The 22,695-nt window shown below is 39.4% G+C and overlaps 1 long non-coding RNA gene across 1 annotated transcript; it reads right to left on the bottom strand.

The window, feature by feature from the left end:
* Positions 1 to 5,903: 5,903 nt before the first annotated feature.
* On the bottom strand, positions 5,904 to 6,995 carry LOC129350279 (uncharacterized). Its single transcript, XR_008603622.1, has 2 exons — positions 6,239 to 6,995; positions 5,904 to 6,124 (listed from the first exon to the last, which is right to left on the bottom strand). It is a non-coding gene; the product is annotated as an uncharacterized LOC129350279 (long non-coding RNA).
* Positions 6,996 to 22,695: the final 15,700 nt, after the last annotated feature.

The raw sequence follows: 22,695 nt of genomic DNA, 5'->3' as shown, positions 1-22,695 counted from the left end.
ACACTGTCCATTTTACATCCTCAACGTAAGCTTTGGTATGAAAACGGGTGAAATGAGACACGACTACATTTACCAGAATGCTTAGCGTGAAATGCGCATGCGCATAATAATGTCCCAGATCGAACCAGCCAATCAGAGTAGCTCCGTCAGAGTACATGACGTTTTTTGATTTTTGCGCATGCGCGATACAAGGCGGGAAGGACGGTTGCTAGCGCCAGCGACAGGCAGAAGCGGAGAGGTAAAACAACAGTGCGTATTTATTTTTAGAGCACAACAGTCAGACAAAAACATCAAGAATTAGGTGAAACATTAATTTTAAGTATATGTGTTAAGTTAAAATGTCAAAATTGAAGTTTGCCCTTGTTAGTTGGGCGAAAGGACCTGATAAAGATAAAACTAGCATCGTTCCTGTCAGTTGGATAATTGACTTTGACCCAGCAGCGACCACTGACAACACATATCTTGTTGAGTGTCGAACAACTAACAGCAAGAAGCCTGCAAATGGATGGCCTGTCGAAGATGCTGTAGTTCTACAGTTAGCAGGCAAGTAGTCTCATTCTCAGATTTGGCATAACGTTAAGCTCATATTATTGCAGCAATGTGTATTCCATATTTTACTGTTTTTCATTCTGTTTTTTCTATAAAATTATTATTTCTGTTGTATTTCTTAATTATTTTTATTTTGATCTTAATCTCTTATTAATTTAGAAAAAGAGGCTACACTGAGAGCTGCTGAGCGGGAACTGGAAGGGCAGGACCTGAGCGGTACCATACCGGCCAAGAGGGTGAGAAAAGGAAAACGCCTGGACTTTGGTGAAGAACCTTTTGAAACCGATGACAAAGCCCCTGGCTCTGGAAATTCAAAACAAGTAAGTTAACAGTGATTTATATCACATTATTTATCTTTCGTGTATAGAGTTTATGCAAATGATGCAAGAAACATAGCAACAGTAGGCATTTTATCACTGAAACCAGTGGCATTTTTCAAAAATCTCCATTCATTCTCTCCTATTCCATTCACTTTTCCACCCCTTTTTTGTTTTTCTTTACACATTTACATTTCTTTCTACAGAGGGTATGTGAATGATGCAAAACAGGACAGTTACCTTTAAATTACAGCAACAGAAAAAAAAATTAATTTTAAACATCTCCATTAATTTTGTCCATAGCCATTTTGGTGTCCTTTTGATCCTTTGATGTAAAAACATGTCAGTTAGCATTGTGCCATGACAGCAGCTTCAAAACCAGTGGTATTTTTGTTGTTTTAATGGAGGATTTCTGAAATAGACTTGTTGCCATGGTTTCATAAGTCGTGCATGCTAGAAGGTGGGTGTACGTACTGCTAATCAAGTTACAAATGTGCTCAACATAGTTTTCTATGCAGCTTTGAACTTACAACACTGATACAAGTTGTAAATATATTTAGTGTTTCTGTGCGTATGCATAGAAAACTATGTTGTGCGCATTTGTAAATTCATTATTTGTTAGCAGCGTCAGCAGTACACCCACCCACTAGCATGCGTGACTTATGAAACCATGGCAACAAGTCTATTTCGGAAATCCCTAATTAATTTGACATTCAATTTGCATTGCTAATGCTAAATGTTCAATTTCTATTTCTCTATTGGAATATCTACGACTAAATAATAAAACAGACTATCTTTGTCCTATAGAAAAAGGCCAAAGTTGCTGCTCAACGACGGGTGGAGGAAGAACTACTATCAGGGGACAGTCAGTTCAGCCCTGGTCCAGCAGAATCCTCAAGCCAGGAAAGTGAAGAGTCTACCAGAGAACTGCAAAGCCAGATCAATATGGAGGACTAAAAGTGCCAAAATTAAATAAATAAATACATCATTAAATAATTAATTAAATATGTCATTAATTAATTAAAATTGGAATTAAATATTTCATTAATTAATTAAAATTGGAATTAAATATGTCATTAATTAATTAAAATTGGAATTAAATACTTAAATGTGTTATTAAATAAATATATCATTAAATAATTAAATATGTCATTAATTAGTTAAAATTGGAATTAAATATGTCATTAATTAATTAAAATTGGAATTAAATACATAAATGTGTTATTAAATATGTCATTAATTTATTAAAATAACAATTATTTTAAGTAAAAAACATATTTCATTATTTCACGATTTAATTAATTATTTCATGGTCCTTGTGTTGCAGTGGATCATGAATTAATTTTATCTGTCAACCTCGCCCGTCAAAGTCCGTGGGCGGGACTAACGTGAATCTAGTCTAATCCACTGCTTTTGTCTGCCTTGAAACCGGAAGTAGAAGTCTTTCTAAACATGGTGGCTGTGTAGAGGGAGAGTCGCTGTGAACTTTCTAGAGAGTTGGTGAGAGATCTTTTAGACCTTGCAGAGTATGTGGAAGCAGGACCTGCTGACCGCGAGCATGTAGCGTGTAAAGCAGAGGAATTTATTGAAGTTGTTGAAGTTATTTCCGCACTTTCCGACCAAGATGTTGACCGTAGAGTGACTGCAAATTTAGAGGAAGTACTCCGCCGGTTTTCTGGTACCAGGGTGCAACAGGAGCACACACAGGGACCAGGGCGTTTGGCATACCGAGGGAAGTTCTGGAACATCACGTTCTTTGTGGATTACCAGCCTGTCAAATTGCAGCGATGCTCGGAGTGTCGAGCGCTTTTCCTTTAGGACCTACTCGGCGCGGCACGGCTCCGCTCGTCTTTGTTTAGCCGCGATTCCACAAGCATCTACTCGGCACGGTACGGCTCGTCTCATCTTTGTTAGCGAGCGTTTCCATACGGACTAATTTTCAGCACCTTCTCGGCTGAGGTTCCCAGCGAGCTGAGATGAGCCGATAATGTGGCGTTTACATAGTGCAGGCCACTGATTGGACAGGGAGTGACGACACAGAGCAACTTCAGCACGAAAACAAAATCCTGCATTAAAAAATGACTGTAAACAGCGACGGTGTGCATTGCTCTTCACGAAACTCTCTGTTCTTCATAATTTTAATGTGACAGCCAGACCTGTACCGTGGGTGAATGAAGAGGTCGAGACTTTGTCTTTGGTGGTGGACCAAAGAATACAGAGAGAGCTGGACGGAGAAAGTTTATCAGGAGGTCTCTGAGCGGATGGCCGCTCACATATACAGTAGACTGTATATAAAGAGGACAGAAGCAGTGTAGGGAGAAGCTGAAAAAGCTCAAAAGTGACTATCGGTCCACCCAGGACCACAACGGCCGGCGTGGGTCAACCAGGAGGTGTTGGAAGAGGTTTCATGGAAGCTATTTACTGGCACCGCACCGGCGAGCAACAGGAGGGAGACTCAGCCGCTGCATTGTTGGAGACGTTCGAGAACGGTGAGTGTTTTGTGACTTCAAGAAACTTATACATCATTTATTCCATTGGTGGCAAGCTTCTTTTAAGCAAACAAGTATTTTTAGAAAGTAACGTCGTTGTCTCCTGGAGCAGACAATAAGATAGCTAGTTAGCCATCGGCGCTAACTCCGTGCTCTGCTTGTATTTCGTGCTGCTGTTTCTAACGTTTAGCTCTCAGAAGCTAATACTTCAGTCAGCATGCCGTGTTTTTCTTGTACTTAGAGTGAGTGTTTATTTCTGTTCAAGAATCCCTTTCCACATGCGAAGCCTACTCCACCTCCGTCGCGGAGCCCCCGGCTGCCCTGTCTCCTCTCCAGCACCAGCAGCAGCTCCTCTCCAGCACCAGCTTCGACACCGACCCTGTCAACAGCACCGTCTTATCACCGGTAAGACACGGTAAACAGAGAGCATGGTTGATTTTCGCATTATTATTATTACTACAGGTGTAAATGCCTGCAAGCATGATCAGAACAGTGAGACCAACGACCAAGAATTCAGGCAGGTGTAAATGCAAACTGTGCAGCAGCCAGCTCAGGAACGCCTGATGAAAGCTACATGTAGCTGCAGTGACACATAAACAGAACACATGCAGCTGCATTTATTTTCCATTGACTTAACAAGTAAGTCACTCTAATTAATTTACGTTCTGGTGCAGTGTAGTATTGCAACCATTCTTCTTATAGTCACTAGGTAGCTGTGAAACTGAATGAAAATATACATAGAAATAAGAAAACACAGCTCTTCTTAGCAACTCCAAAATGTGCACAGGATGAAATGAAGTTCACACCACGTCGTTTTTGTTTGTGGTGGAGGAGTTACTGCTTGTGCTTTGGTTAAAGCGAAGAGTGCCAGAAGTTTATTAAAGTATCAAAGACATGATCATGATTGAAAATGGATGGACGGGTGGCTAAACACATCACATCATAGCTGTGGAGTCCTTCCAGCTCCTGGGGACTACAATCTCTCAGGACCTCCTGAAAAAGGCTCAGCAGAGGATGTATTTCCTACAACAGCTGAGGAGACATGGCCTGCCACATGAGCTGTTGATCCAGTTCTACACTGCAGTCATCCGATCTGTCCTGTGCACCTCTGGATCAACCACACAGCAGGACAGAAACAGACTACAGCCCATAGTACGGACTGCAGAAAACATCATCAGAGACCCCACTCACCCTGGACATTTGGACTACAGAGCCCTGTACACAAAAATCACCACTACTGTGTTTATAGCAATTACCATTTTGCTAATGTGTTCATACATTCCAGTCTAGCTGTACATTTCTGTTTATATTGTGTTCTATTTTACTACTATTTCTTTTTCCTCCCTGTTCCTCTTTCTATAGTTTATTTTTTATTATTCTCTTCCATATTCCTAGGATGACACCAACAGCCGAAACCAAATTCCGTGTATATTGTGTACTTACTTGGCCATTAAAGCTGACTCTGATCACTTTTCTGTCTTTGGTCTAGGCAAGAGGAAAGGGGGCCACAGAAAACTGGACCTTCCTAGCGTACTTGTGGAGATGCAGGCTGAGGAGGAGTGGAGTCATGCCCAGCATGATGAGAACATCTGGTTGCTCCTCAGCGAGGCAAGAGAGAATGAAGCGGCCTTGCAGCGGGAGGAGATGGCCCAGAATACTGCCTTCAACCAGTCATTCCTGGGTGTGCTGGGGTAGCTGGGTAGGCAGTGGGCAGCCGGCGAGTGTGAGCGAGTCCACCTCCCATAGACTTGAGATTTACAAGTGCTGGTCATATAATTAGAATATCATGAAAAAGCTTGTCTTTTGGACAACTGTCAGGTCAGCAGTCTTCCCCATGATTGTGTAGCCTACAGAACTAGGCTGAGAGACCATATAAAGGCCTTTGCAGGTGTTTTGAGTTAATTAGCTGATTAGAGGTGTCTTCAATATTGAACCTTTCTACAATATTCTAATTTTCAGAGATACCAAATTTGAGATTTTTGTTAGTATTCAGGTATAATCATCAAAGTTAAGAGAAATAAACATTTGAAATATATCAGTCTGTGTAATGAATGAGTATAATATACAAGTTTCACTTTTTGAATGGAATTACTGAAATAATGAACAACTTTTTTCATGATATTCTAATTATATGACCAGCACCTGTAGTTGTATATAGTTTTACTTTTAGTCCTCCACTGTAGGAGAGGCCCACCACAGTTTGTACTTTGCACATTGTAAATAGTTTTGATTTTGCTGCTGACTAATAAACTATTTTGTGACTTATGTGATTGCATCATAACTTCTCATTTTGTCTGTTAAGACACTGGTAGAAAAAGAGTCAACAGTCTGAACCAAACAATTCTATATTCCCTAATAATGTATTTGTGTTTAATGGGATTTAACATGTTTTAACACAAACTCCTTTATGGTTCATAATTCTGGTGACTGAATTACACCAAAGCAATACTGATTTATCAAACTGGAATTTTCTTAAAACAGCTGTTTTAATGTTTTGGCGTTTAATTTTTTATTTAATCTTGCTAACCTTCACAAACAAACAATAGTATAGACACATCTACAAAAGTTTATTGTCAGAATTGCATTAAAGAAAACAATAGCGGTCCGGGGACCGAAAAACAGAAGTATAACAAGAAGAATAACTTTGCATGACACGTAGTGCATCAGTGCATCCTGTACATCTCTGTCCTCCTCCTCTACACCTTGTGCCACTGCAGGCTCATGTGCTGCTGCTTCAGGTAAATCCCATGAAGTCTCATCAGAGAGCATCTGAAACACATACACAGCATACATATTTTAATACCTAATAGCGACAAACTGCAGCCATTACAGGGTCGTTCACAGGACTGATACACGATAGCTAGCGAACTAGCATTAGCTTACCCTCATATGTCGTCTCGTTCATATCCTCTTGTCTTCGGCTTGATACTGCTTTATCGCCTCCCAAACTCTCCTGTGTGTCTCCTCAGTGTTTCGACTCGTCGCTCTCAGCTTTCTCCGACTCTTCTATTACTCTGAATCTGACAGAAAGCCACAGACCGAGCAGCAGGTGTACTATCGCCTCCATGTACATTGTTGCATTGCGTTTGTGTCGCACAGAAATGACGGTAAGGGACTTTCGGACCGCCGTGCTATGACGACTCCACCCACGATGAGGTGGTTCTCAATGTAATGGAAAAACAACTAAACCGAGACGAGCCGTGGCGCGCCGAGTAGATGCTAAAGGAAATGCTAAAGGAAAATTTGTCTTGCACCGCATGTATCAACATTTGGGAAAGAGGACCGAGTCTTTAGCGGTTGCTAATAAAGTTTTGTTTTATTGAGTATCCAAACCAACGTAGAGGTGAATAGCGCCACCCAGTGTATCGGAATGTGTTCACAAGCTCTGCGTCAATCCATTATCTGGAATCGATTTGCCTTGACTTGATGTGCAGGGTAACCAATCAGGTGTTAGGATCCGCCCACGGACTTTGACGGGCGAGGTTGACAGATAAAATTAATTCATGATCCACTGCAACACAAGGACCATGAAATAATTAATTAAATCGTGAAATAATGAAATATGTTTTTTACTTAAAATAATTGTTATTTTAATAAATTAATGACATATTTAATAACACATTTATGTATTTAATTCCAATTTTAATTAATTAATGACATATTTAATTCCAATTTTAACTAATTAATGACATATTTAATTATTTAATGATATATTTATTTAATAACACATTTAAGTATTTAATTCCAATTTTAATTAATTAATGACATATTTAATTCCAATTTTAATTAATTAATGAAATATTTAATTCCAATTTTAATTAATTAATGACATATTTAATTAATTATTTAATGATGTATTTATTTATTTAATTTTGGCACTTTTAGTCCTCCATAGATCAAGGCCTTACATAAAGAAAACGCCAAACTGCGAAACATGGTAGTTAAAGGCAAGTATCAAGTATTAGGTCATAAAATATTACTGTATGTCAAATGCTATTTAACCAGTTTGACCTGAGAGTGATTCTAAAAATGCTAGCTATAGTTCAAGCAAAATGTGTTGTGGTCAGAAAGTGGTAGGCAGACATTTTCAAAAACGTTCAAAGAATTAGGAGCATATTTATCACTCACACTGGAAGCTGGAAAATGCAATTTATCTATGCGATTGTCCAAGTAACAATCATCTGAAATGAGTATGATTTAGCGTACATGAAGTCAGTGTGAATTGAAGTGTTTACTTCTCTTGTGATATTTTTATTGATACGTCAGTTGGCAATTTCTCAATTACCTCGGTTTCCATAGTTTTCCCAAACAGCCTGCTCTTTCAAACCAGAAAGGTGTTTTTTTTTAATTTAGTCATAAACTGTCACTGCTGTTGGCACTTTCTACATTGAAGTGACAGTATTCAGTATTCCTGCATGAAAGTTGTGAAACCAGATTTGAAACTCATTCCAGTAAAGAATTTTGAAGTTTTAAATGCATTAGGAAAGTGTGAGATGAGTTTGGGCCAGAAAATAGTAATTTTAAATTTGGGTGACCCTGTTTCGGTGTAAAATTAGGTATAGCTACTTTAACTAAACATTACAGCGCAGCTAACAATGTGAACAGCAGTAAAAGAGAAAAATATACAGTAAATACATACAAAATTTACTTTTACTACTGTTTACATTGTTAGCTGTGCCCTAATGAACAGCAAAGAAGCTGTAGTCTAAAATTGACCCACCTTCCTGGTTTGAAACTGTGGAATGTTCACAGATACCATGCAGAGCTTAAAGTTTTCAGGCACTTTACCTAATTTCAAGCTTGAGGAGACAATAGGGTAGGGAGTTGCAGCAGTGGGAACATAACAATATCACACACTGAGCAAAAATAACTTGTATAGTTATGCTATGAGGCTAATTATATGCTATATGGTTACTGTCTATAATCTTGTTCTTCTTTCCTCAGAAATCCCAGCTCTGTTGGTGGAAGTGAGAAAACTGATCTCAATCAACACCACCAACTGCCCCACCAAACATCCTGATCCACCTGAAGCTCAGAGTGATGACCCAGTAGAATCCTCTTGTACACCCTCCAGGCCTTCACAAGTAAGCATTTGATAACTGATACATTTTTAAATTTTAAACATATACCATTCTAATGATTCTGGTTTGTGGTGGGTTTTTTCTTTCTTTTTTTGTTTATTCATTCTTATCTTTTGTGACTTTATTGTTTTTACTCTTACTTTTATATTAATTGTGTTTAATTTTGTTTTTCTCAAGGTCAAAATCGGCAATGAAGATGTAAGAATCTCTTCACATTGTTGGGAGACAGCACAAGCATGCACCACTGCCAATAGTATGGCACGGGTGCTATTGATGGGGCTGTTTGAGATTGACGTACTTCTGAAGTTGAATTTGAAAGGAGGGGTCAGCAAGCTAGATCCAAATGCTGAGCGTCGGCAGGCTCTCGACGCAAAGAAGCTTCGTGCTTTGCAAGGTAATTAGTTGTAAGTTAGTTACCTACCTGTTTTGATGGCATCTCTGCCAGGAGAGATGAGTTTTTCTTGATTGAGTTTGATTTGAGATTTAGCTTTGGTGTATAAATTATGATTTAAACCGGAGCATAATCATCAGTCCTGATGAGCTGAAATTGTTGTCCAGCAGCTGTTATAACACTTCAGGAAACTTACATGCAGTGTGCTGATAACATGATTGTGTGAGTTTGGTGGATGCTGGTGCCCTTTTGTGACCAGGAACAATCATGTCTCTTTATTCTTATGATTTGAGAAAGAATTTAATAACAATGGAAGATAGATTGTTTCTGTGTTTTTGTTAACAGTTGTCAGGTCATGAGGTACTATAGAAGCCATGCTAATTCTTATTATGACTAGCAAGTTGCCCATAAACACAGAGCAGGTGGTATGGCATTGGAGTAAAGAGTGGGGGAAAGGGGACAGCGAGCATGAGAATGTGGGTGCTTATTATTGTTCTGTTTTTTACAGATGCTGTTGTAGACAAGTTTCCGGCAGCCAAGGAAGCGGATATTAGAAAGTCAATCAACGGTCGCATATGTGAGCTTAGACACCAGGTCAAGCGTAAAACAGAGCAGCTGTAAGTAAGATCTATGTCCAGTCTGGCATTGAAGTTTAATGTCTGCTGTTCAAAGTTGGGACTTTTTTTTCTCCAAACTGTTCAGAATTTACACTTTGTTTTTCTTTTGAAAAGAGAAATGTTTTTTATTTGCAATTTGAATTTGCACAATGTCCAATTGTGAAACCCTACATCTGTACCTCCAAGTGAATTGTTTTGCATATGATTTATGGAAAAAATAAAGGTGGATTTTGATGTACTCTTTTTGAGTTATTTTATGTATAAATGTTTATACACACTTGTATCATCATTTGCATATAATCTCCCATATATTTAGTATATATTTTGCCATATATTGTACATTTAAATGCACATATATTTCTATATATATTGCTCTATATATTTACAATACATTCTACCATATATTGCCCATATATCTTTACATATATTTCATTTATGTTTCCATATAATTTTCCATATATGTGAAATATATTTAACATATATTGAACATACATGTAGCACTATATTTTTACATACATTGCCAATACATTTTTCCCTATAAATTGCAATATATGATGCTTAATATTTCTAAATGTAAAATGCCATATATATTGGGATATATATAAACATATATTATGCAATACATTATATATTTATGTTTAATATATTGTAACATATGGAAATGTTCAATTATTTGTATATTTTGCAATATATTAGAATATATTGTAAGATATTGCAATATATTGTACATGAATATATAATATAGTGACTAATATATGTGCATTAAATGTATATTTCCATATATTACAATATATATAATATATTGTAAAATGTAGTGGACAAATAATATATTACGATATGTTACAATATATTTCAAACAATATATTGGTTAATATATTTTTCTTTCGTAAGGGTATATATATATATATATATATATATATATATATATATATATATATATATATATATATATATATATATATATATTCAGACTTGTATTCCATATATTCAGAATTCTACATTATATGTATGTGTGTGTGTGTGTGTGTGTGTGTGTGTACATATGCATATCAGTAAGGGAAGATCATATGGTGAATATCAATATTTTCTGAGGTACTAAGTGAAAGGTTTTGATGTTTAGACTAAGATGAATATTCGGTTTATTTTTATTAATGTATCATTATCATTAACCCCGATAAAAGACCAACCTTAATGAGCATTCATATATTAAAGCTAAGCCGTAAATAAATCAGGGTTCTAAATCTGAAACGTGTCTCATCCTAAATTAGTCTTGGTCATTATGGGCTTAAGCCTTAGTGAAATTTTCTCATCCTTTCTACCATGAAAGGTCATTCAGTCCACACAGTGAAAGACCCATCACTGCACAACATTACTGTCTCAGCTGGTGAACAGGGTGGCCCACAGTAAAATAAACATTGAACAGGTACTTTATGTAAGTATTTAGATTTCTAGGGTTGTCTCAACCTCCAAGGCAGCCAAACTGTCAGTAAATCATATTCAGTTTACTGGAATAATCTCATGGATTTTTTTCTCCTTCCCCACTCAAACCTGTTGGTTCCCTGTCCTGTGACTAGGAGGCCAACATGCCCTTCTGCCCCCATTTTTTTGCAATTTCATGTCCCATTGGACAAAGAAGAATTGACATATTTAAACATTTGTCTTATTCTGTTGAGTGTGAGACCAGAGAAAAAGACTGCCATTTTGACTTTAACCAGGGTGTGAGGAGGCAGCAGGAGGGCTGGTGGTCATCTCTTGAGGCAAATAATGCAGCAGTAATCTCCTTGGCATGTGGTGGTGGTATCACTGTAAGCGTACAGGAGATTTACTGGATATTTGCACACTAAGGTGAGACCTAAAGCACGATGTAGAATAAACAAGGGAAATCCTCTGGGACCATGTGGTAGCTAGGACTTGGCCCTGCATGCTTTTGTGCTGCATATAAACCAAAGTACCTGTCACCACTAGTCCACATTCAAAACAAGAAACAGAAGCTGACATAGAGAAAGAGAGGGGTTCAGTGACAGAGATGAAACTGCAAACTGATAAAAGAAGAAAAAAACGTGTCAAAGAGTGTCAAAGCCAGAGACGCAAATAGGGAGGCTAAACAAGAAAGTGACATATACAACATAAAAAGTGATGGTAGTTACCAGATACAAACATTGTAGGCAGGACGATCAGAACAAGAGGCAACAACAAGTATCTTTTCCCTCATTAAGCGGGGCAAAAGCATGAGTAATAAACCTGACACACGACTGGCTGTGCAAGTTGCAATGGCGCCTGACACACTGGCAGTCATCCAACACAAACCACAAGTAAAGGCCTTGTACAGGAAACAAAGCAAGCCAACATCACTGGAGCTGCTCTTCTCCCCGATTCTGTCAGCCACAAGCATGATGCACAAATAACACCCACTTGCCACACTACCAGACAGTGTGTGAATTAAGTTCTTCGATAAGGAATTTCTTTTTTCTTTGTTAACCTGTCATACTGTACAGTCAGAAGAACATATTGGCTTTTTTGCCTTACCACTCAGAGGGGAAATAAAAGCAGCCCTAAGCACAAAGGAATAGCTTTTAGATGTATGATTGTGGAACAGTTTCCAAGCTGTGCCCATGACATGTTCAAAGAAATCCTTTCTATGCTTGCCAGAGCAGCAAGCATCTCCATATGCTGATGTGTTTAAAAGCCTGCAGTATTGTTGTTATTGAACTGTCATGTCATGAGATGGCTCTGATAAAAATCCTTTATGGACCAGTTCCTGTCTGCCAGGCAATACTTCTTCTGGTACTGGATGACACTGCAGTTGTGGGAGGAAAATTATATTTCCATTTTCACAGCTGAATACGTTAAAAGCTACTCTAAAACTCACTGGGCGCCTCTAGAGGCTTCAGTTCCAATTATACTATGTAATAGGAAAGTGTTTAATGAACGCAGCAGAAGGTGATTGTGATTAATCATTTTATCCTACTAAGTCCAATATCCCCAGAGATTACTATAATATTAGACAAATATCACAGATGCCCACAATTTCCATCCAATGCATACATTCAGGCAGTGCAGAGTACCAAACATTATGATCACTCACAGATGACATGCAGAACATTTTACAGTGCATATCAAGGTCTGAGATGTATTTAACAGTCAGCTTACAGTCCATTCACAAACTAGCAAAAAGTGCCAACAATTTTGTCCATGTGTGTACATCACCAAAACTGACAAAGCTGTTGCTGTATGTATATTTTTGACTCAGCAGATTTTGTCCTATTTTCAGACAACTTTGTGTGTGCATGCGTTTCAGTAATTACATCATAAAAAATTAAGAGGTATGGGAGTCACTGGAAACTCAAGATTGCCATGATATACATGGTTTTTGCCAGTCTATGTAAAATTTTGTTCATAATTAATGATGAAGATGAACATCCCCTCCATCTAAAAAAGGCTCAGTAAAGAATATATTTCCTGCAACAGCTGAGGAGACAAGGTCTGTCACAGGAGCTGTTGATCCAGTTCTACACTGCAATCATCCAACCTGTCCTGTGCACCCAGTAAGAAGCCATCAACTGGTGACAGGGTGTTGGTGGATGCTCTAGAACAAATCTAAACCACTGTAGTGCCAATGTGCAACTTAAGGGACTTAAAGGATCTGCTGCTTGCGATTGGTGGCAGATACCTCAAGGCCACTTCAGAGGACTTGTAGAGTCCATGCCTTAGTAGGTTGGAGGTGCTTTGGTGTCGTGTTAAAAAAGTGCTTCTTAGGCAGAGGTGTGACCACATAATTAGTAAGAAAAAGACAGATTTTCATTGAAATGAACAGGGTTCATCCTGTACAGGAAACTGAAAACGTTAACATGCTTGGTAGATTTTATGGTGGCCATTCAGATCACATAGAAGATGATGTATCTTGTTTGCAATGTTGACATCACAGTCTGAGAGAACTTGGTGTGGAGTGAAAATGATTCATCCTCTGGTACCCTTGTGTGACTTGTGTGTAATCACCACATCTCATAGCAATCTGTTCTATAGGCTTTACAAACTGAAAGAACTTTTTAGACTTCTACAATTATATATACATAAAAAGATAAACAAGAAAAGCACTCAGAGAGTGCAGTGCTCTGCCAAGACTGTTCATTCCTCAATTTGTGCATTCAGAAATCACGGCAACATAGAATCTGGCCATTTAATATAGATCGACCCACAGACTAACTAAATAAATACAAAATTGCCTTGCGTGAGCACAGGTATGTGTTGTGCATGCGTACGTTATGAATTTTAGTTGAATACCCCTGCGCTAAACAGGATGTTGGCCCTCTTTTTGAATACAAAAAAATCCCGAAGACGGAACAGTACACCGACTTACAGTAATATGCACTCTCTACAGGGAAGAGTTTTCTTTTCACCGAAGCACAGGTGTTTAATAAACATGATTAAAAATGAATGATTTTATATATATGTGTGTGTGTGTGTGTGTGTGTGTGTGTGTGTGTGTGTGTGTATTTTGTAATCAATTAATCGCAGTTAATCGCATTGTCAAATAGCAATATTTTACACAATAACAAAATTCTTCAATTCAAATTAATTTTGGTTGACCGATGAATCAATGAGTAGGAATATATGTGTTTATAATTTAAAATTTATAAAAAATTTCAAATAGGGCATACAGAAAAAAGTGATTTTTATTATTCAAAACCTGGATTTAGTTAGGTTTTCCCACTGTATGGCACTTAACATAAGCATAGGTAGTTGAAGGACCTTCAAAAAGTTGAAAATCAATAGATTTGTCCTGTTTTCATAATTTCTGGGTCTGACAAATTGTGAAATTTTGATGGGTGTTTTTTCAGGAATATTATCTTTTATTTCTTAGCAAATAAATATTTTTTTGATTAAATCAAAGTTTATAATTAAGTTATTAAAAGACAAACAGACAAACCAATGCCGATGGTCACATAACTGCATGAAGGCTCTGCCTCCTTGGTGGATCACTGTTTGTTTTTTTACATTTATCTGCATTTTTCATCTGTCTACTATATTCACAGATTACTGCAAGCTCCATGTTCAATTATAATGATTATATTCAATATTTTAAGACTTTTTGAAAACTCAAGCACTTTGTGTGTTGAAAAGTCGTCTACTATGGGATGACTACACTGTCTCTCGGTACCAGGACTATCATAGCTAACATTAGCTCTAGTGCTCGCAGCGACATGCTTTGCATTGAGGTGATGCCATCGGCTTGAAGTGCTACGGTGACCAGAAAACTCTTTGTTGCACATTTTGTACATATCCAAGCTGCCATAGGGAAGATTCTTAAAAGAAAACTTTCTGAACAACAAGCTCAATGCGGTCTCACCTTCCATCACTGTTGACCAAACCTTCTTGTGTGCTAATTCATTCAGTGTGTCATGTGCATGTTCTTTGTGGCTGGCAGACAGATTTTAGCTACATTACTACCACTTTCCGGGCTGGAGTGTGCATCAGTGTTACCGGTGTACCAGAAATTAGGGAACTGAGAAGGGTAAGATTATTTTTCCTGTAATTAATTAATCAAAATTAATGCGGTAAAGTCCCAGCCCTAATATACAGTTATGGAAAAAATTATTAGACCACCTTTGTTTTCCTCAACTTATTGTTCCTTTTAATGCCTAATACAACTAAAGGTAAATTTGTTTGGATAAATACAATGATAACAACAAAACTAGCTCGTAAGAGTTTAATTTAAGAGCATATATCTAGACATTTTCTATGGTTTTCTTGATAATAACCAAAATCACTTCAGTTCTTACATCAATAGCTATGGCATTTTACTGCCAAAAACAGTGCTTATAGGCATTCCATGTTTTCTTTTCTGTCTGTTTTAGTCACATGATGCACATAGGAGTTAGTATTTGATTACATAACCATTGTTTCTGATGACTGCAGCCATGCATCTTGGCATGCTCTCCACCAGCTTCTGACATTGTTACAGCAGCAAATTCCTGTTGCACAAATTCATAGAAATTTGCTTTGTTTTTGGTCTTGTGGTTCTCCATTTTGCGTTTGATGATTTTCCACAGGTTTTCAATTGGATTTAGATCTGGTGATTGAGCAGGCCAAGGCATGGTTCCAATGTTCTGGTTCTCCATCCAGGCTTAAATTGACCTTGCCATGTGGCAAGGGGCATTGTCTAGTCATGTGAGGCAGGAAAGAGGTTTCCAGCTGATGGAAGAAGACTGTTTTCAAGTTTAGTCCTGTACATGACCTGGTTCATTCACCCTTCACACAATTGCATTTGCCCTGTTCCACCCATACTGATACAACCTCAGATCATCATTGATCCACCCCCATGTTTTACTGTAGGGGCAGACAGTCTGGTTTGTAGGCTTGTCCAGGCTTCCTCCTAACCAGTAAGTTCACTGGAGTGGGCATCAACTGAAAATTGGATTCATCACTGAAGAGAACCTTAGCCCAATGATCAACAGTCCAATCTTTGTTTTCCCCAGCAAAGAGTAACCAAGCTGTCCTCTGCCTTTCATTGATGAAAGGCCTCTTCCATGCCCTGTGTGATTTCAGACCAGCTTCAAGAAGTAGGTTTCCAACTGTCCTTGATGAATAAGTCAAATTTCATTTTTAAGGTCCCTGGAGGTCTGACAATGATTCCTGACACAGGAACGGATGAGTGCACGGTCACCTTGTAGGGTAGAAGATGTTTCCTGCCATGACCATTAGCAATTTGGTAGTACCATGTTTGGCATGTAAAATAGGACATAGAGTAGTATGTAATCATCTGCATTTTTGTCGTGTTCATTGTATTCTTTGGGTAATATACCTTTAGTGGTATCAGGCATTAAAATGAACAAGACATTGAAGAAAACAAGGGTGGTCTAATCATTTTTGTCATGACTGTATATGTAAATGAAGCCAGGGTTTATGGAATGGAGTAGGAATCTGTGATTGAGCTATTATAATCACAGAGTGCAGTTCAGTTTTGACAGAGCAGTTGGAAGTGAAGGTGTTGGTTCGCAGTTGGGATGGGTCGCAGGCTGGGCTCGAAAAGTGGTTGAAGGTGGTTGATGCAAAATATGATGCATAAGCATGTATGTGTGAACACATGATCATATGTCCATGTTGAATTCCCCATGGAGTAAAAACCAATCTGGGTTTAAAGCCCTGAGCAATTGATCTGTTTCTGGAAACCCATCATTCACTACTTTTACATCCACCCTCAGTCCACCCTATCCCTGTCCTCCAACACTCCCCACATCTTTCTATATACCAAATACATGCAGAGTGGAAGTTCACATCAAGGTGTTTGTCTTCATTATCAAACAAATATGACAGGACAAACAAAGCTCATCAGCCTTTGTAACTCATGACACATTAAGTACGTAGGGGATCTTTAAGTGGGGCTGGAATATTTGTCACATCTGACAGCACCATTAATAGTGTACCTCTCAGTGAATTCAGTGTCCTATAGGTTCGTGTTTTACAAAAACATCAAACTAGGTGAGGAAAGGAAAAACTCGGGGCAAAATCCTGAAATGTCTTCCATTAGCGACAGTTTCTTCATTTACTGACATGCAACAAAGCACAGGATAGATAAATGTGGCAGAGAAAGTTATAAATGTCCACTGTTGATGTAGAAGACTTTTTTCATTTCACCTTGAATTATTAATTCTGTCAGATTAGATTTTTCCCACCCTGCAAGCTGTAGAATATGTTTGAATTAAAGATTACAACTATATTTGGAATGCCTTCCAAAACCTACTAAAACAATCACAAACTATGGTGGTTTTCACTGACTGTAAAAAAGGATCCATATGTACAGATTCTGATGTGGTTCGTCTTATCAGCAGTCTTAGTTTTAAAAATATTACTGATTAACACTGTTCTTTCCAAATTTGCTGCCATTGTAATTGTGGTTTGGTTAACAATGTGTACCAAAATAAATTGATTAAGTGAGAAAAAAAATGGTTTGGATTGAATAAAAGTGTGTGTAAAAAAAAAAAAAAAAGATTTTGACCTGGAATTGTTATGCTGGTACAGAGACTCATGTGCAGGGCAATGAGAACATGACAGCCAGAGTACAGTTAATGGGTTTTACTATAATTCACGGCTAAACACAAGAATAAATTCAGAATACTAATTACAATGAAGCAGAGCCAACAGGAACAGGAGTACTGCTAAGAGCAGCTGCAGAGTACTATAAACCAACTGGATCACAAGATTACAAAACAGGACTAACCTGAACCTAGTATGACCAGGGCAGGAGAGCTAACAGGGGATAGCAGGAATCTGAATGCCAGAACAGCGAAAACTATCTATTATGGAAAACACTCTACTCTGAATATGAAACCGAAACTACAGGTGTGCCAAATGCGGCAGCAGAAGCTAATGCTTCCAACAACACTATTAAATCAGTATGCCGACAGGGCAAAACAGAATCACTCGGAAAAGTTTCAACACTAGGCAACTGAGTGGGGAACTTAACTGGCAGAGAGTTCTGATGGTAATGAAGGAAGGTGAGGTGGGCAGAGGTGGAGTGTGGCTATCGTGATGGTGGAGACGAGATAGATGCTGTGGCTGGAGGAAGCATGGTGTGGGTCTCTCGGGTGATCCAAACGATGAACGGGGAAAACGAAGGATTTCCAAGGACAGGTTCTGCAGAACAGGCGAGGATTCAGAACTGCGACACAAAAAACATGGTTAGAGCATGAGTCTTTCTAAGAGCTGGATGCAAACAATAATCAACACTAAATTGACTGTTTAACAGTCCAGTGATGAGTGGTGACCGCATCTGGCTTTTATGTGTATGATGAGTAATTGCTGCAGATCATTCCCACCTGACAGTAATCAGTCCCTTTCTCGCTATCTAGCGTCAGAAGTGGAGGGCATAACAGGAAGAACCAAGGGGTTAAGATCTAACTGGGATTCTGGCAATAGTGTATTTGTATTCGAAACTCGCTTTCATAACATATAGTTACTCTGGATGGCATTACATTGGCCTCCAGTACTACTGTGAGGAATCTCGGAGTTATCTTTGACAAGCACATGTCCTTTAACTCACACATAAAACAAATCTGTAGGACTTCCTTTTCCACCTGGGAAATATTGTGAAAATCAGGAACATCCTCGCTCAGAGTGATGCAGAAAAACTAGTCCATGCAGTTGTTACTTCCAGGCTTGACTATTGCAATTCCTTATTATCAGGTTGTCCCAATAGCTCTCTCATACATCTACAGCTGATCCAAAACACTGCAGCCAGAGTACTGACAGGAGTTAGCAAGAGAGATCATATTTCTCCCATACTGGCTTCTCTTCATTGGCTTCCTGTGAAATCTAGAATACAATTCAAAATCCTTCTTCTGACATATAAAGCTCTTACCAACCAATCTCCATCATATCTTAAAGAGCTGATAGTAGCATATAATCCTAGCAGAACTCTTCACTCTCAGACTGTAAGTTTACTTGTTGTTCCTAGAATCTCTAAAAGTAGAATGGGAGGCAGAGCCTTCAGTTATCAGGCGCCTTTCCTGTGGAACCAGCTCCCAGTTTGGGTTCGGGAGGCGGACACCCTCTCTCTTTTTAAGACCAGTCTTAAAACCTTCCTTTTTGACAAATCTTACAGTTAGAGCTGACTCGGGTGACCCTGAGGGGTCAGTTGGTGTCTTCATTTGCACAACTGACTTTCAACGTTGCTTAGTTCTGCCCCTAGTTATGCTGCTATAGGCCTAGGCTACTGGGGGACCTCTCTTGATGCACTGAGTCCTTCTCTATCTTTGTATTTACTATATATTCTGTTATCGCATTGCATTCACTCCGTTTCTCCTTGTGTCCTTTCTCTGAGTGACCCTGGTCCCAGAGCTGGACGCTTCAGATCTGTGGTTGTTCTCCCACCAACTGGCCTAGTCTCCATCATGTCCACTGTGGGATGCTGCTGCTGACCTTCCTCCAGCCCACTGCTTCCAGTTTCCCATTTCTGCATCGCCCTCACTATACTTGATATGCTCATCTACACACTGTTTGAATTTTACGACCAGCTATATATGCAGTATATTTAATGCCAGAGCCATACATCATAACAGTCAATCAATCAATCAAAGCTGATTTATATAGCCCTTTACAACATCCCAAAGGGTGACCAAAGTGCTTCACATTAAAAAAAAAACCTAACAAACAAGAAAATAACTTAAAAACATTACAGTAACTTAGAACAGGACAAACTATCACGCTCGCACTTACACCTGCAGGCAAATTTAGAATAATCAATACATCTCAGCATGTTTTTGGACTGTGGGAGCAAACCCACGCATGCACAGGGAGAACATACAAACTCCATGCAGAAAGACCCCGGGAAGGCCGGAACGCGAGCCAGGGATCTTCTAGCTGCAAGGTGAGAAGTGCTAACGACCATGCCACCTTGCAGCTCGTAAAAAAACAGTGAACTTTTGAATCAGTTTCATTGTTACCTTGTATTTTGTATCATCTAGCTTATCATGCATGGATCCAATTGTGTGTTATATGTTCCTTGTTCACACCCTCCTCTTCTCCCATCCCTCCCGCTCCCCCTCCATCTCCCCATCCCTCTACCCTTCTACCTCTACCTCTTTACGTCTTCTGTCCCTCTCAGCCTGCCAGCCAGCAGGCAGATGGGTCTCCCCACATAAAGAGCCGGGTTCTGTTTAAGATTTCTTCCCATTAAAAGGGAGTTTTTTCTTGCCACTGTCACCTTAGGGCTGCTCTGGGGGTTCAGGCATATGGGTTCTGTAAAGCGTCTTGAGACAGTTTGACCTGTAATTGGCACTGTATGAATAAAATTGAATTGAATTGAATAGTTAAAATAAACTAGCACTGACTATTGGTAGAAAACAAGATACAGACACTGGCATCTTGTGCCAAATTTATGTTTTTGTCACACATTCCTCCACCATAACATCTACAAATGTGAAGCTTCAGGCCTAGAAATACCTGCAGATAAAACAATACACAAACTATGGGACAGACAGACAGACAGACAGACAGACAGATACTTTATTAATCCTGAGGGAAATTCAAGAAGATTAAACACAGAGTTAGTGACATCTGATGCTGTCATATAAATGTATGCATAAAGTGAAATAAACAGAGGAGAGGTTCAGCTTTAAAAGTTCCTTTAATAAATCATTGCAGGAAAAACTAAATCACAATGAGATCATCACAATGAGTGAAAAACTAAAAAAAAAGAAACACATCCCTGAAATGCAACAAAATCATTTGCCAACAAACTGAACAGTGTGCTACTATGATCAAAGATTCAGCAACAGTTCTTCATCCCATCCCTCAGAACACAGAATGTTTCCAACAGTCCAACTATGAATAAGGGCCTGTATATTAGCCACCATCTGCTTTTGCTGGGACTGGTTCCACATTACCTGCACTCTGAGTCTGGTTTCTCTACGTCAGCCTGATGGCCAGGTTAGCTGAACCTGACAAAAAAATTCACAAAGGTGTGCGCATTCTTCTTTTTAACATGGTATTTGGGGCCAGAAATAAATGAATCCAAATTCTCTTTGGGACATCAAAAAGGCCTGACAGCTGAGGACACTGGATGAAAAGATGCTCCAGGGTCTCAGGCTGGAAACAAAACAAACATCCTTCCCCCTGGTTTGGATCCAGATGTGCTCTGTGTCTGTTTGTAGCTATTTGTGCCATGTATAACCCCTCCACTAGATGTCCGTGGTCCAGTCTGCTGTCTAATATCTGGACCAAAGAAGTCAGGCCACCTTGACGCTTTAATTCCCTCCAGAGAGTGCAGGTTCAAAATCTTCAAGCAGATTTGATAGACTGCTTTCATCCCTGCTCCCTAAAACCTGTCCAGGTGAGAGGTTGCAAAAGACAGCAGCTGACCTCCTCCCTCCTGCCACTCACCCACAACTGGAGTAATGGACAGAGGGGGGAACCTCTACTCACTCTCTTCATCCCACTGGTCAGACAGAGAACAGTTCTCTGTGAATGCTCGCAGAGGTTGTGGCAGGGCATCACAGACCTCTTCAACAATTGTGTTCATTAGCCTGATGGATGTGATGTTGGCTCTCAGTCTTAGGATGTCCATGGATGCAGCTTACATCTTCATCAAGTGATTTAGTTTAGTACAATCAGCCTTCCTGAGACTGACTCCCAGGCTGGCAGACTGCAGTATCTGAGTCTGAATAAGACTGTTGAAAAACAAAGGTTCCTCAAACAGCCACAATTCTCAGGGCCTTGTCAATGACCTGTGTGCTCTGGAAAACCTGCCAGGCCTCCAGAAGAGAGCTGCAAAAGGGGTCAGCCCAGGTAAGTCCAGTTCATCTAATTTTATCAGGAAAAGCTGCCTGTCGTATCACAGGTGCTCAGCTCTCTTCATCAGTAGTTGTGCAGGGCCAGTTCATCTTGAGTCATAGCCAGACAGCAGTCTCTGTGCCGTGCCAAGCCTGAAATAGGCAGTCTTGGACTGGATGTCAATCAGCCCCTGTCCTCCTTCAGCTAAAGAGAGCTAGAGAACTGCTGCTTGAATACAGTACTAGGTAGACCAGAAAAAGTTCAGGATGGCCCACTGAACTTGGTGGTGTTAGAGCAATATGTCTGTGCGAAAGGCAACGAAGTTATTGGCTACCAGAACCCTTCTCCTATTTGACAACTGGGGCAGCAAACATTTTCATTTAGACAATGGAGCACACACCCTCTGCTTAACTCCCTCCCAGTCTTCAGAACCCAGAAACACTCCCAGCACTTTTAGTCCCATTATCCCCCACTCAAGTCCACCAGGTATCCTTGGCCTCGTGTGGTCTCTCCACTGTTCACCCCAGTAGTGCCTCACTTTTCTTCCAGTTCATCCATGCAGATGATGCCTTCTCATAGAGGAAAAGGGTGTCCTGAAAACACTGAACATCCTGCTGACCTGCCATGAAGAACCTCTGAGCCAACTTCTCAACTTACACAGCAAGGGCTCAATGGCAAGCCCTGAAGTAGGACAGTCCTTTCCTGATCCCTCACTGCACAGGGATTGGTTGACGCAGACCAACACTTGCCTTTACCAAACATTCAGCACCACTGTACAGTCAGTTCATGCAACTCAAAAACGTGTCACCAATTCCAAAAGCCCTTAGTGCACTGAACAAATAAGAGTGATCCACCCAGTCAAATGCCTTCTCCTGATCTAGTGACACAACATGAAAACTCAAATTATCCTCTTTACACACATCAAGCACATCATAAATTAAGAAAATATTGTCCCTAATTGCCCTGTCTAGTACACAGTAC

Source organism: Amphiprion ocellaris, chromosome 13 (assembly GCF_022539595.1).
Source record: "Amphiprion ocellaris isolate individual 3 ecotype Okinawa chromosome 13, ASM2253959v1, whole genome shotgun sequence".
In the NCBI taxonomy this organism is placed as follows: domain Eukaryota; kingdom Metazoa; phylum Chordata; class Actinopteri; family Pomacentridae; genus Amphiprion; species Amphiprion ocellaris.
The sequence above is the reverse complement of the archived record's forward strand: the minus strand, read 5'-3'. Positions and strand labels throughout refer to the sequence as shown.